The sequence below is a fragment of the Hipposideros armiger genome, unplaced genomic scaffold (assembly GCF_001890085.2).
Source record: "Hipposideros armiger isolate ML-2016 unplaced genomic scaffold, ASM189008v1 scaffold_730, whole genome shotgun sequence".
In the NCBI taxonomy this organism is placed as follows: Eukaryota; Metazoa; Chordata; class Mammalia; order Chiroptera; family Hipposideridae; genus Hipposideros; species Hipposideros armiger.
In genome coordinates this window covers 171,737-178,258 of record NW_017732080.1, presented here as the reverse complement: position 1 = coordinate 178,258, position 6,522 = coordinate 171,737, and the positions used below count along the sequence as shown (strand labels likewise).

Below are 6,522 nucleotides of genomic sequence, written 5' to 3'. Positions count from 1 at the left end.
TTTTGATCAGTCGCACCACGGGATATTTTTATTGTTATTATCAATGATCCAAATTTGTCTCCAAGGTTCCTCTTTATAGCTTTTATCTTTTATATTCCCTGTACTGTATTTTTCTTCATTTATTTTGAGTTATTTTCCTGTCTCCCTGGGATGAATGCTTAGGGACTACTGATTTTTATCTTTTTTTTTCCCTCTTATCTAATATACTTGTATGTATTTTAGGCAGCTCCACCCTCAGCTTCAGGTCTCTGCTTCTCATGGTCCTTACAGTGTCTTCCTCCAAGCTCCCACCTGTCTGCCACAGTAGGAACACTGCTGTTACTCGATGCCTCAGTGCTTGCCATCCTGCTGTGGTTGGAGGAGAGGAGCTTCTTTTTTATTTTTTTATACTGATTAAGACCTACTCTTACGCAAGCACTTCATCAATGGGTATTGGAGTAGGGCCATCTCAGTGACCCTGTCTCGACTTGAGATTGTGTATCTCCCTTTCTCCCCCAAGGGCAGAGCGTTTTGGATTGTTTTTTTGTTGGTTTGTTTGTTTTTTGTCCAGTTCCCTTCTCCTAGTTCCAATGTGTTTTCTTTAGGTCCCATTGCTGCCATTCTCCCACCATTTTAAGGCTTTATTTTTCCACGGGAAAATGAAGAGACGGTTCTGGGCACGGTATTGTGCCTTTTTCTAGAAGTGGCTGCTCTTCTGCTCCAGTAAGGCTGCACCTCTTAAGAGGCTTTCTCATCACTATTATCGGTCTGCTTTTGTGAGAAGAACCTGAGGGCTGGTATATGAATTGTCCTTGTGTCTGTGGTTCCCGTGTTCCATATTCTCCTGCTAGCTCACAGCTGGCCTTCTTCGGTAACTTGTTAAAAATTTTAGCTGAATTCTTCAGGTGTTCTTTGGTATCTGCTCCAGGTAAGCAAGTGCTTATATTCTGTCTCTGGAGATGCCTGCCTTCCTTAGATTTTATGTTCATTTGTGACTTCAGCTCTCTGATGAGATCAAGAAAAGTTGTATGTTTTTTGATCGTGGAAGGTGGTGTTATTGTAAGGATGGTGGCAATTTCCTGTGTAGAATCAGATATTCATTTTTAAGTCATTAATTGTCAAGAGCTAATAACAGTCTTAGTCCCAGAGATCAGTGCAGTCTGAGGTTTTTCTAGGTCAGTAGTAATTAAACGGGATAGAGTCTAGAATAGTCTGAAAAGGGAAGAGGTAGATAAGTGGGCAGTGGTATCATATGCCTCTTAGCTTTGCCTGACTTTGTTATAGACAGCGTCCAAATGTAACATTATTTTCTCTTTGAGAGAGATGAATAGAACCAAAAAGGCATTAGGCTAACTGCAAAATTGGCTCCTTTGGAGTCAGATCTAACAAAAGAAAAGAAACAACCAAACAAAAATCATGGGTGAGAAATGTTAAGGTCTTTGTAAGTCATTAAAATTTAGTGCCTCTTTTTATTTCGTTTGATTGATCTCGAAACCATTCTTCAGTGTTTTCTCAATTATATATTATGACAAAGTATTCTGGGAACGAAATTAAAGGATCATAAATCACATAGAACAAACACTTAGAACACTGCTTAGAGATACTACCATTAAATTATTAAGTTCACCCTGTACTCTTCAGGGTGACAAAGTGGATAATGAAAAGTAGAAGTCAAACTGAATGGGAGGTGGAAATCCAACATAATCCAATTAATGGTAAATCCTAGATAGGTCATTGCTTAAAAATTCAAAGGCTCCCTTTCTAAGCTGTAATTCTTGTGCAATGAGCAGTGAGTGTAGTTTTCATTAGAACTGTGTGGCCAGCAGAAACATTCACTTAATTCATTTCACTAGCAAGTATTTTTGTACTTTTACATGAATAAATAAAAAAGGTTGGCTCAAGCAGGCCTGTTTCTTTCCTTCGGTGCTTTTCATAGTAAAGAGCTAGTCTCAGTTTTAGCGTTGTCCAATCAATCATTCTGCCCATAGTCTTTCTTCATAGAGATATCTGAGAGATATATTGTGTGGACTCTGCTCTCTCTGCCTTCATGAAGACATCAGTTTCTCAAGTTTGTGGAAAGGAGGGAAAAACACAGGTTCTGATGAACACCTTATTGTCCATCAAAACTTTATCTTTCAAAGGGAACCAATATGCCTCTACTTTGCAGTTTAGGTAGTTTTTTGTTTTTGGTTTTTAATTAAAGTTTTTTGTGTGATGATGGTTAGTAAAGTTACATAGTTTCAATATAGAAAATAGTGTACCCATACTGAATCAACTGTAATAGTTCTCCAACAGAAAATCAAATTGCGTGATAGATTAATCTGTGTGGCTTTCTTAATTTTCTTATTACTAGTAATTTTTTATTTTCTGTGCCCTATTTCAATTTTCTTTTTTTTTTTCATGAAGAAAATATAATTCAGATATTTGGCTGGTTGCTTTTGCATGGTGCCACTGCCATTTGTATCCTGATACAAACTTATTATGGCTTATTCTCTTAAGTATGAGAAGATATTTAGGCTGATTATTTTTCTATGCCTGACCACCATCAATGTGCTTAAGACTGTGATCCAGCAACTGAAAAGAGTTGATGGGTTCCTCTATACACTATATCAGGAATTGGCAAATGGGCCAACAGGCCAAATCTGGCCTCTTATTTTTCTTGAGCTAAGAATGGTTTTTACATGTTTTTGAATTATTTTTTTAAAAATCAGAATAATTATATTTCATAACACATACAGTGTATGTGACATTCAAATTTCAATGTCCATACATAAAGCTTTATATTGGAGCACAGCCACACTTATTTGTTTTAAAATTATTTACGGCTGGTTTCTGCTACAAAGGCAGAGTTCAGTAGCTGCAACAGAAATAATGGCCCACAAAGCCTAAAATATTTATTATCTGCCAATTTACAGAAAATGTTTGCTGACCTCTGCTGTATATAAAGTATCTAGACTAATCAAGATAAGAATATTCCAAGGAGAAAGAAGTGTGACAAACAATAGACAATGCAATGGAGTGGATATTGGCATTATTATCGTAGGAATAATAATATATCCTCAAATATATTAGATATTTAGAAAATAATATATTTGACATTTCTGGTTCTATGCAGCTAATGCTGATACCTTCCCAAGAATGCACCCACCATGACTTGGATTTTAATCATTTCATATGAAGAACAATTTTAAAATAAAGAAAATGATTATTCAAACCACACATGGAAGTCAATACTACTTTTCTGTCCTCACAACCCATCCATGTTTGGTTTTTCTGTGTTCTGGTAAGTCAGTTTTTATACTCTCTCATCATTATTTTGCATCAGAGACTTTAGAAGGAATTTTTCTTAAAAAGAAAAACAAAATTATAATTAAAAATATTAAAAATTTAATAACTATCAAAACTTCAATTTTTAAAATATATTACTAATCTGATTATTTAATATTCAAAATTCAGTAAAAAGTAATTTTAAAATTGCTTTTCTCATGACTACAAACAATTAGATTTATTACCAGTGAGGGATATCAATGCTTTGGGGATATTTCAGTAGGAAATTACTGTTCTTTTAATTTATATTTATTTATTTGAAACATTTACTGACAACTATCTTATTTATACCAAACTTATATTCTTTTATAGTCTTTCTAATGTTAAGACAATGCTTCTATACTGAAAGCTTCTATGGTTTCTTACCAGGGCTAAGATTCCATTATTCAGCTTGCTAGTCTACTATTAGATATTAGCAAGTTAATATGGATTTTATTTCATTGTTAAACACTAGTTCTATTTTTTTCACAAAGTCGGTTTTTTATTTTCCCAATGTCAGTTGAATTAAATTGATGTTTCCTCAAGGACAGATGTTCCATAGTATATGCATAATATAAACAGTAAAGGATAATAAAGAATGTCTAAATGATGTTTGTGGGCCTAAACAATATTAATACAGACATAACAACATTTCCCTTCTTCCAGTGTTTATTAACTTGATTGCAAAAAAATACACGTTGATTATGTAAAGATGATGTATTTCCTAAGACTAGCAAAACAGAGAATTGTATGTCAAAGATGACCAGGAAGCAGAAGTAAACTTTCTTAAATATGGGTAAAATCAGGGCAAATGGTATTGACCAAAAAGAATTCCTACAGTCTTCTAAATGTTAAAACAGCAGGAAAGCATTATTGATGTTTTTTGTACTGTCCTAGGTTTTTATTCTTAAAATTAACTCTGGAAGAGAAATGGTGAAACTCATTCAAATTATTTTGAAAAATATATTTATATTTTTATAAAAAATAAATGTCGAACCACAAAAAGACATAAAACTTGATTTGTGTAATATTCATGCCTAAAACTTTCTGGGTTTTCTTTTTTTCCAGCATAGTTCAAATCACTTTAATTCAATAAATCTTTTCCAATGCCTCTTATGTGCCAGGCACTGTATTAGTCTCTAAAGAGGATACAAAGTTGGTCAATACGTAGACCTGGTTCTGAAGATACTCACAGTCCAACAGTTGATGTAGAATGTAGACCATAACTATATGACCAAATGTATTAAGTAGAATTATGAGGGGAAAGATTTGAAGTGGTAGTTTGAGCTCTGATTAAAAGGAAAATCTTGAATGTCATGATTATAGTTTGAACTTTATTCTGTACTCATTAAAAACTTTTGAGGAAAGGGCAATTATGATTATGGTTGTGCTTAAAAACCATAGAGGGAAAATTTGAGCAAAGTTGTCTTTTGTTTTGTTTGTTTTATTGTGTTATTTTTCTCCTTTCACCCACTGTTCTCATCTGTGTTAAGTAATGGGGGTGGGGTGGGGTGGATGTCAAAGTAATAATATTGACTATTTTTTACTCACAACAATTCTGACATCACCATTATTTCCTTCTTTCTGGAAATGTTTTATTGTCGTGTAGACAGACTTTCCAGTAATAATAGCCAACTGGAATTATATAATGTCAGTGTTATAGGGATTTAATAAAGTAGAAATAATGATGATTTACATAACTTTTACACTGAATTTATTTAGTAACCTGATTAATTACATAAGTTTATTCCATATTTTATTCCTGATTTTCCATAACTTTACTCACCTCAATATGAACCTGGTTGCCTTAAGCTTTAAAACAAAAACAAACAAACAAACACCCCCTTGATCCCATCACAGCATTTTTTTATTTGGGATTATGTTATGGGTAAGTTTGCCCACAGCTACAGACAACCTCTTCAGAAGTCTAAGAAACATGTCCATAGCCAGAGAAAAATCATTATCTTTAGCTTACCCTGATTTAGTCTTGGCTTCTATAAACTCCTCATAAAGGATAGACAAGACTGTCTTTTTAAATTTCCAAATTGGTTCAGTGTTTCTCTGCAATGAAAATCTCATAGAAAACACATTAACCTTAATTTTGATCTTCAGCATTTTGAACACTGTATGAAATAATCTGAAGGAGAGAGAAATAATGATTATTGCTCTTTTTATCAATCAGGATTTTATCAGAAAAGCAGAACTATCATGATACTTATGAAATAATGGACTCATTATAGGAATCAGTTTTACATAGTTGTGGAAGAACCTGAGAAATCATTAGGCATCTGAAAGGAAGAAGAACTGAACACAGGGCAAAGGGGGACAAGGATACAGGAGGACCCCACACCCCCTCCCTGCACCTATTTCCACCTTGTCTAACCACATGGCATTCAAAGCACAATGGCTACTGCTCGATTTCCAATTTCCAAACTCTGTGTAAATTTCTTTTTTTTCCTAACTTTAACCAGAAGCTACACAGGGAGGGTGATTCTGATAAAGTTTCAGCTTACCCAAGTTGACATAGTTCAACACTACCACACTCACATTCCTATTTTTTAAAGTCATTTACATATTCATTCATTTATTCAGCAGTTATTTAATAAGCACTTACCACTTGCCAGGCTCCTTGTTAGTTGTTTGGAGATACAGCTCTAAACAAGAGCACCCCCTCTCCTCAGAATTCAACTTCTTCTCAGGGATGAAAATATAAGAAGCAGTTAAAATAAAAGTGTAAGGAGAAGTTTGGGTAAAAATGGGAGAGATTAGCTGAGACCCTTCCAAATTAGTTCACCAGGAAAACCTTCCTAGGTGAAAACCTTCTAAACTGATACTTGATGGATGGGCAGGCATGATTGATGGGGAGAGAAGTAGGGGAAGGAAAGTAAGGTGAAATGCCTAAGGACCAAGAGACATCATGGTGTCTGGGGAGAACTGAAAGAAATTCCAGATAACTAGAATACTGAGTCCCCAGGAGAAGTGGGTAACCTCTGATGATCAAATTACTGTTTCTTTGGTAAACTTTTATAAATGTATCTATTTTTTTTTCCTGCTCCCATACTCATTTTGGTAGTAATTCAGTTTATACAAGGACATTTTAAAAGTTCCTCTCATCCTAGATAAGAGTAGGTTTCAAGGGCCAGCCGAGTGGCTCAGTTGGTTAAGAGCTCGCTCAAGAGTTTGAGCTCTGAGCAACAGCAGTTCAATTCCCAGCCCGAGCTGAGCAGGCAGTGAGCT

General features: G+C 34.7%; 1 protein-coding gene across 2 annotated transcripts in view; it reads left to right on the top strand.

Moving 5' to 3' along the window:
* Positions 1–6,522, top strand: part of CFAP299 (cilia and flagella associated protein 299) — a 596,360-nt gene that overhangs the window by 427,611 nt on the left and 162,227 nt on the right. The gene's annotated exons all lie outside the window — the stretch shown is intronic.